The sequence below is a fragment of the Parus major genome, chromosome 2 (genome assembly GCF_001522545.3).
Source record: "Parus major isolate Abel chromosome 2, Parus_major1.1, whole genome shotgun sequence".
In the NCBI taxonomy this organism is placed as follows: domain Eukaryota; kingdom Metazoa; phylum Chordata; class Aves; order Passeriformes; family Paridae; genus Parus; species Parus major.
The window spans coordinates 56,504,455-56,510,454 of record NC_031769.1 but is presented as its reverse complement, the minus strand read 5'-3'; positions in this window follow the sequence as shown (position 1 = coordinate 56,510,454).

Genomic DNA, 6,000 nt, shown 5'->3' with positions numbered 1-6,000 from the left:
TCACCATTAGTCTTTATCTAATTATTGCAGAAAAAGAATGCAAAATAAAGTAGCTAGAGTGCTAATAGACAAGAACAGATGCAGTGATTGCAATGATACCATTAAAAATTGAACACACACTATTTTCTCAATTTCTAACCCTTTTCTGCTGTTATGCTTATCCTTTCACTGTCCTTCTGGGACCTAGTCTTAGTGGTTTCATTCTGGTGTTTGCCATGGGGACAAGGTCACAGAGCAAGTTCTCAACATCTGGAGTCCTTTACTGGAGGGAATATTATATTTGTGCTGATTGCTTCTTCTTCCTCTAACCTAATATACATTTGCTTTGTATTTAGGACATTTTAGAAATTATAAGCAAAATCCAGGTCATAAATAAGTGATTTTTTTTCATAGAAGATGAAAATAAGATATTAAGTGTAACTAAGTTATAAATTAAAACTAAGATCTATTCAGAAAAAATCCCACCACATATTGAGATGAAATGTCCAAATAATAGAGGTGGCAGAACAGAAGTTCCTGATCTCATGAAGTTTAACAGGTGCAGATCTCACCAGCTGTCAGTGGAAAAATGCCATTCAAGGCTGCTGTGTATGGTGCTCTCAATATGATGGCTACATTTGCTGGCAGGATGATCTATTCATATTTGTGTCTAGAAAACATATTTCTGATGAACACAAAATTTTACTTTCAAGGTGACAAGGCTCCTTGTTACAGGGAGGTAGTTTTATTTTCCAACACAACATAGCAATGTCACTAAGATCTTTGAAAGACATTTCTCTTCCCTCTTCAAATATCCTTTATCCAATAGCTCAGCTACCATTATATTACATAGAGAAAATTAAGGTGTCCAATTATCTTAAAATTGGAAGACATTTTTAAGGATTAGGAGAACTAATTATTAAAAATGGAAAATACCAAAACATTTTCAAATAATCTTTAAATCATTCTGTTGGTAAATGACTTTTAAAAAATGCTTATAAAGTCCATACTATTCATTCTTAAGACTAAAGGTCCATTAAAAAAATGTTCAAAGCAAAACACAATTTAAATAAAAATACCAATTTTTATGTCTTAAGTTTCACTTTTCAGTTTAGAGAATGGAATTGTTTTTCTACAAGAATAGTGTTATTTGAGATATCCATCTGCCAAAAAACTTTAAGGACAGTATATGACCATTTTACAGATAAATTCATTCTTTTATCAAGTATGTCTGTTTCTCCTTCATCCATGTGTTTTTGGAAAATGCATTCCAAGTGGCAGATTACTTTAATGTCATTTTGTGAATTGTTCTTCCTCTCTTCTCAAAATAAAGTTAATTCTGCCTTCCGTATTGCCAATCCTGCTGTTACAAATCAAGATTTTCCTTCTGATCACTTTCTGTTTGAGACCTCTGGAATGCCTGCTCAAGAGAAGGCAGCAGAGGTTAAAACTGAAACTTGCCCACAGGTAGTGAGATTGCTCATTAAGGGAGCAGGGGAGAGAATAACTGGGCATTTAAGTATCACAGAAAGGAAACAAACAATGCCAGCAGGACAGAGAGTGTGTTTATGCCATGTGTGACTGTTACAGGATAGCTACCACCCACACTTAAGAGACAGAAATAAACACTCATGCGCTTGACTCTTTTACCAAAATTTAAAATGCAGCTATTTATAGATCTTAAAAAATATGATGTGGGCAAAATAAGCTTTGAGCAACAACATGACTTGCATCATGTTGTAAGTCTGAGGTTTTTTTTGCATTGTTTCTGTTTTAGGAAAAGGTGATTGGCACACAAGCACACCCAATGATGCTTTATACAAAACTACTCAAAAGTAAAAAGAGACCCTCTTCCACAAGTTAAACATATGACTTCTGACACAGCAGCAAGGATTGTCTAGCACTGCCAGAAGTATTCACACAGACAAGGTTTACGACTAGAGGTGGCCCTTGTGAACAACTATCAGCAATGTACTGGTAACTACAGGGTTGGGAAAGGTAGCAGGAAGAGACCAGGGAGCAGAGAAGCCTGGCTATATCTGTGTGCAGTGCTTCATATAATGATGTGTTCATCATTTCTAAGGGTCTTTGCCAGCACAGACTCTAAGCTATCACCACCAAACGTAAAATTAAAAGGTTATTTTCACCTACTACCTCTTGAAAAAAAATGTCATTGTCCAAAGGTTTAATCACAGATTAAGAAGAAGAAATTACCAGTGACGAAGTAGTTCTGTGCATTAGCCAGGTAAACAATGTAGTCCCAAATACATATTTGAACAAATAAGGGTACAGCTTCCTACCTTACTGTCCTCAGAGAGATGCAGAGTATGAAACCTCCTGATTTCCTGGAGATTTGCATCATATATCCTCTAACTGACCAACTCACATCCTGCACATGCTGCTTCCCTGCACACCTTCTGCCTGGCCTGCTGTGCTGCAGTGGCTCTCTGAGCAGTGGTGGTGCACTGATGGACCTACCTATGTTCAGAAGAGACACAAGTGCAGTTCTGCATTCATAACAGCAGGAGCACTAGCCTAGTGGGATGGAGGTTCTCATTCCCACATAAGACATGAGAACAGCTACAGGGATAGGAAATTTCTATCTTCGACAGCTCAACTCTATTAATTTTGGCAAGGAGATCTAAATTGTTTTGCCTGTGCATCAAGATTCCTACTTCTGCAAATTGCTGTGGTTGTTGTTAGTGAATCAGCTTAGAAGTTAATTTTCTTTTTTCTCCCTTTGTTGATGAGATGCAATGAGCTTCACTTCATTCATGGGTTAAAAACAAACAACTCTAAAAGCTTAATTTGCATTTGGATGATACAAATTCTTTATGCCAGATGCATTGTTTGCTTCCTAAATAATAAACTCTAAAAAATTGCTTAGCAATAGTAAATTAATTAGTGATGTGCCAATATTCTCTGGCTGTTTGGTTCTATTGATGATGGCTGTTATCTACAAAATACTTTATCATTACTTTTTTCCTTGATTAACACACAAATTAGGATGTGCTAACTCACTCACCCTGTATTTTATCCCTAGCTAACAGAGACTCTTGTAATACCTGAACACGAATTACGTGAACAGTAACTCCATTCTGAATCGCCTGTGTTCGCACCTCATTGCTTCAGAAAGCAGCTGAGCAGTGAAGACAGGCATGTACTAATCTCCACAGTCCTGAGTCTCACCTGCCTTTCCCACTCCATCACTGTATCACCTAATTATAAGCATGTTTTTCTTTCAGCTCCCAGTCCCTGCCTGTCTTTCCATGTTCTCATAAGCTGTAAGCCCAGTTTCTATCCCAATTCATTCCTTACAACCCCTTTTCTTATCAGACCTTGTGGAATTATTTTAGCTTTCTGTATAACAGAACATAGGGAGGACAACCTGGGTAGGAAATAGTAGTAGCTAATTAAACAGAGCTGAACAAATATAAGTAATTTAAGGACATGAGTCAGTATTGTGAATGCTGAATGCACCAACATGCACTTCTCTGCAGCACACACACAGCACATCCCTCAAGCCCTTCTAGAAGTCCAGTCAGCTCTCAAATGGTGGGGAATCATCATTATCATTATTATTCCCTTTCACTGTTTTCTTCTCATCAGTTTTAAGTTAACATGTTTCAAGTTTTTGCTTGTGTTTATGTGGGCAAAATTAACAGAACACCTGAAACAGGCCTGAGGTACACCTGAGGTACACCTGAGGTACACCTGAGGTACACCTGAGGTACACCTGGCAATGTGGTCCTGCTGCCACGCTGTGATACCTCCTGCTCTGGTGTAAATTGGGTGTTTATGTATCAGTGGTGTCAGTCACTCCTCAAGAAGTCAAGCATTAGTTCCTTGCCTATAAGGATAATCTAACCTGTTCATATTGTTGCCTAGTCAAAACAGCTGGTAACACTTCTATCTTTACCATCCCTGAAGGGTATGTACAGACCTTCTATGTGGGTTTCAGGGTTTTCTTTTAACTGCTTTGCCCAGCTGGAGCAGCCACAAATCCCCCATCTTCCTCAATGACTATGTAAAACTCACTTCTTTGGTGTGCTGGTTGCACAAAAACACCAAGTAAGGAAAGGAAAATCCTTTTGATTGTGTGCTTTGCAAAGAGGAAGTTAAAGAGGGAAAAAATATTTTTGCACACATTACTTTTACATCACTCAGGATCATGCATGAGATGCTGTACTATGCAGCAATAGAGAGAGAAGAGATATTTCTTTTTTCTCTTCCAAGACTGAAGGTAATTTCAACCTTTTTAAAAATAAAGAACAGTTTAAAGTGACATATGTAACAATTGATCAAACAAAACCAAGAAGATATATATTTTTTTTAAAAGAGCTGAAGATAATTTTCTGAATAATAGTTGTAAGAGAAACAGGGAGAAGAGGCTCTTAGATTTTTTATTTTCCAAAAATGAAGCATGACATTTATTTGTAATTCTGCTTCTTGGAAGAGAACAAAACAAGACAAACAACAAAAGCAGAAGACTTACTTAACAACCACAAACTACTAGTTTTCCAGACTTGCATTCTTCTGTCCTCCATGCCCAACTTCTATGTTTTCTTGAGTATGGCCCCAAAAAATGGAGCAGTATGTACCAACCAGCTACACCTGCAAAGGCAATGATAACAGTGTGGGAAATGGCCAGACTAGAAGTGGGAACTGACAAGAGTAGTTAAGAATTTACTTTGAGAAAATTTTGATGGCTGGTAATAAACCAGTAAAGAAAAAAATCTTGATTGGATTTTTGGCACGTAGGTGAACCTGCACGTAGCAGGAAAAGCTAAATTTCTAATTTAAAACTGAGTGCATTTAGTAAGGTGTGACCAATATGAAATTGATAGTCTATGCAGGTTTATGAAGTCCTTACTCTGATCAAGGCTTTGTTTTGGTTACAGAGCTTCTGCTCTGTTGCTGAGGAATTTTCTTTCTTTCCTTTAGAAGTGCTACAAACAGCAAGAGAGAGAGCACTGAGTCAGTTGATTCCTGGCTAGAGCAGCGGCTGCTGGAGAGCACAGGGATCTTTCAAGCAAAGTTTGTGTTTACAGAGGTGACTTGTCAAAAAACACCTGAAGATTTGCATTGTTTCATTTTTGTAACTGGTCATGATGCTACCATATAATAAAAAGGGATTTTACAAGCACTTGTTTGCGATGATATAGAAACTTGTGTTTCCTTGGCTCCAAGAAAGCATAAACAAAGGAGAAATGGAAAAAACAAGTAAGATTAACAGAAGGTTCTTTTAGCACAGACTCGTTTTAGCTTTCCTGAAGCAGTATAATCCAATGCAGATGTTCATTTGCTTCATTCTTGGCAGCTGTGTTAGATGAACTTCCTCTCCTCAGTAACATTTTCTCAGGGATTTATTGTCCCTTTGTTAGTCTGCCCTTGAATTGCTCATTCCTTTCATGTGACAGTGAAAACCCAAAACGGTGACAAATCAAGCTAAACACATGAAAGAACTACAAGAAAATAGTAACATTATGTAAAAGTAAATGCAATATTTAAGTGATTTATGTACAAACAATAATCTCTGTTTTTGTTTTATCATTTCTGATAGTGGACATGGTAGTGGTAATGAGTCATTTATTAAATAAAAATAAACCAAATAATTGCATAAGAAAATTAGAGAGATGGAGCAATAGAAATAAACCAAATGACATGGACAAGGTTTTCACTTAACAACAAATGTATATAAATGTGCTTTCTCAGATTTTTTTTCAATTGTCTAAAGCATTAGGTTCTCAAATATATTATTTTTACTCACAGAATGAGTACGTAGCTTATGATAATATGATTATGGAGAAGGCAGTATGGCCAAGTTCTTTAGCATTCAAGTTGTCCTTTTAATTGAAAACTTTCCCTTTGCTATGATGCAAAAACGTTACAGATGGTCAAAGCCTTGAGTGAACCAATAGGAATTAATTGTTCTAAGAGCCTCATTAGGGACGTTTGTTCTCACTGTACCAGGAGCTCTATCAAAGATCAGGGGGTTTCAGTCTCTTGGCTGTCTTGCAG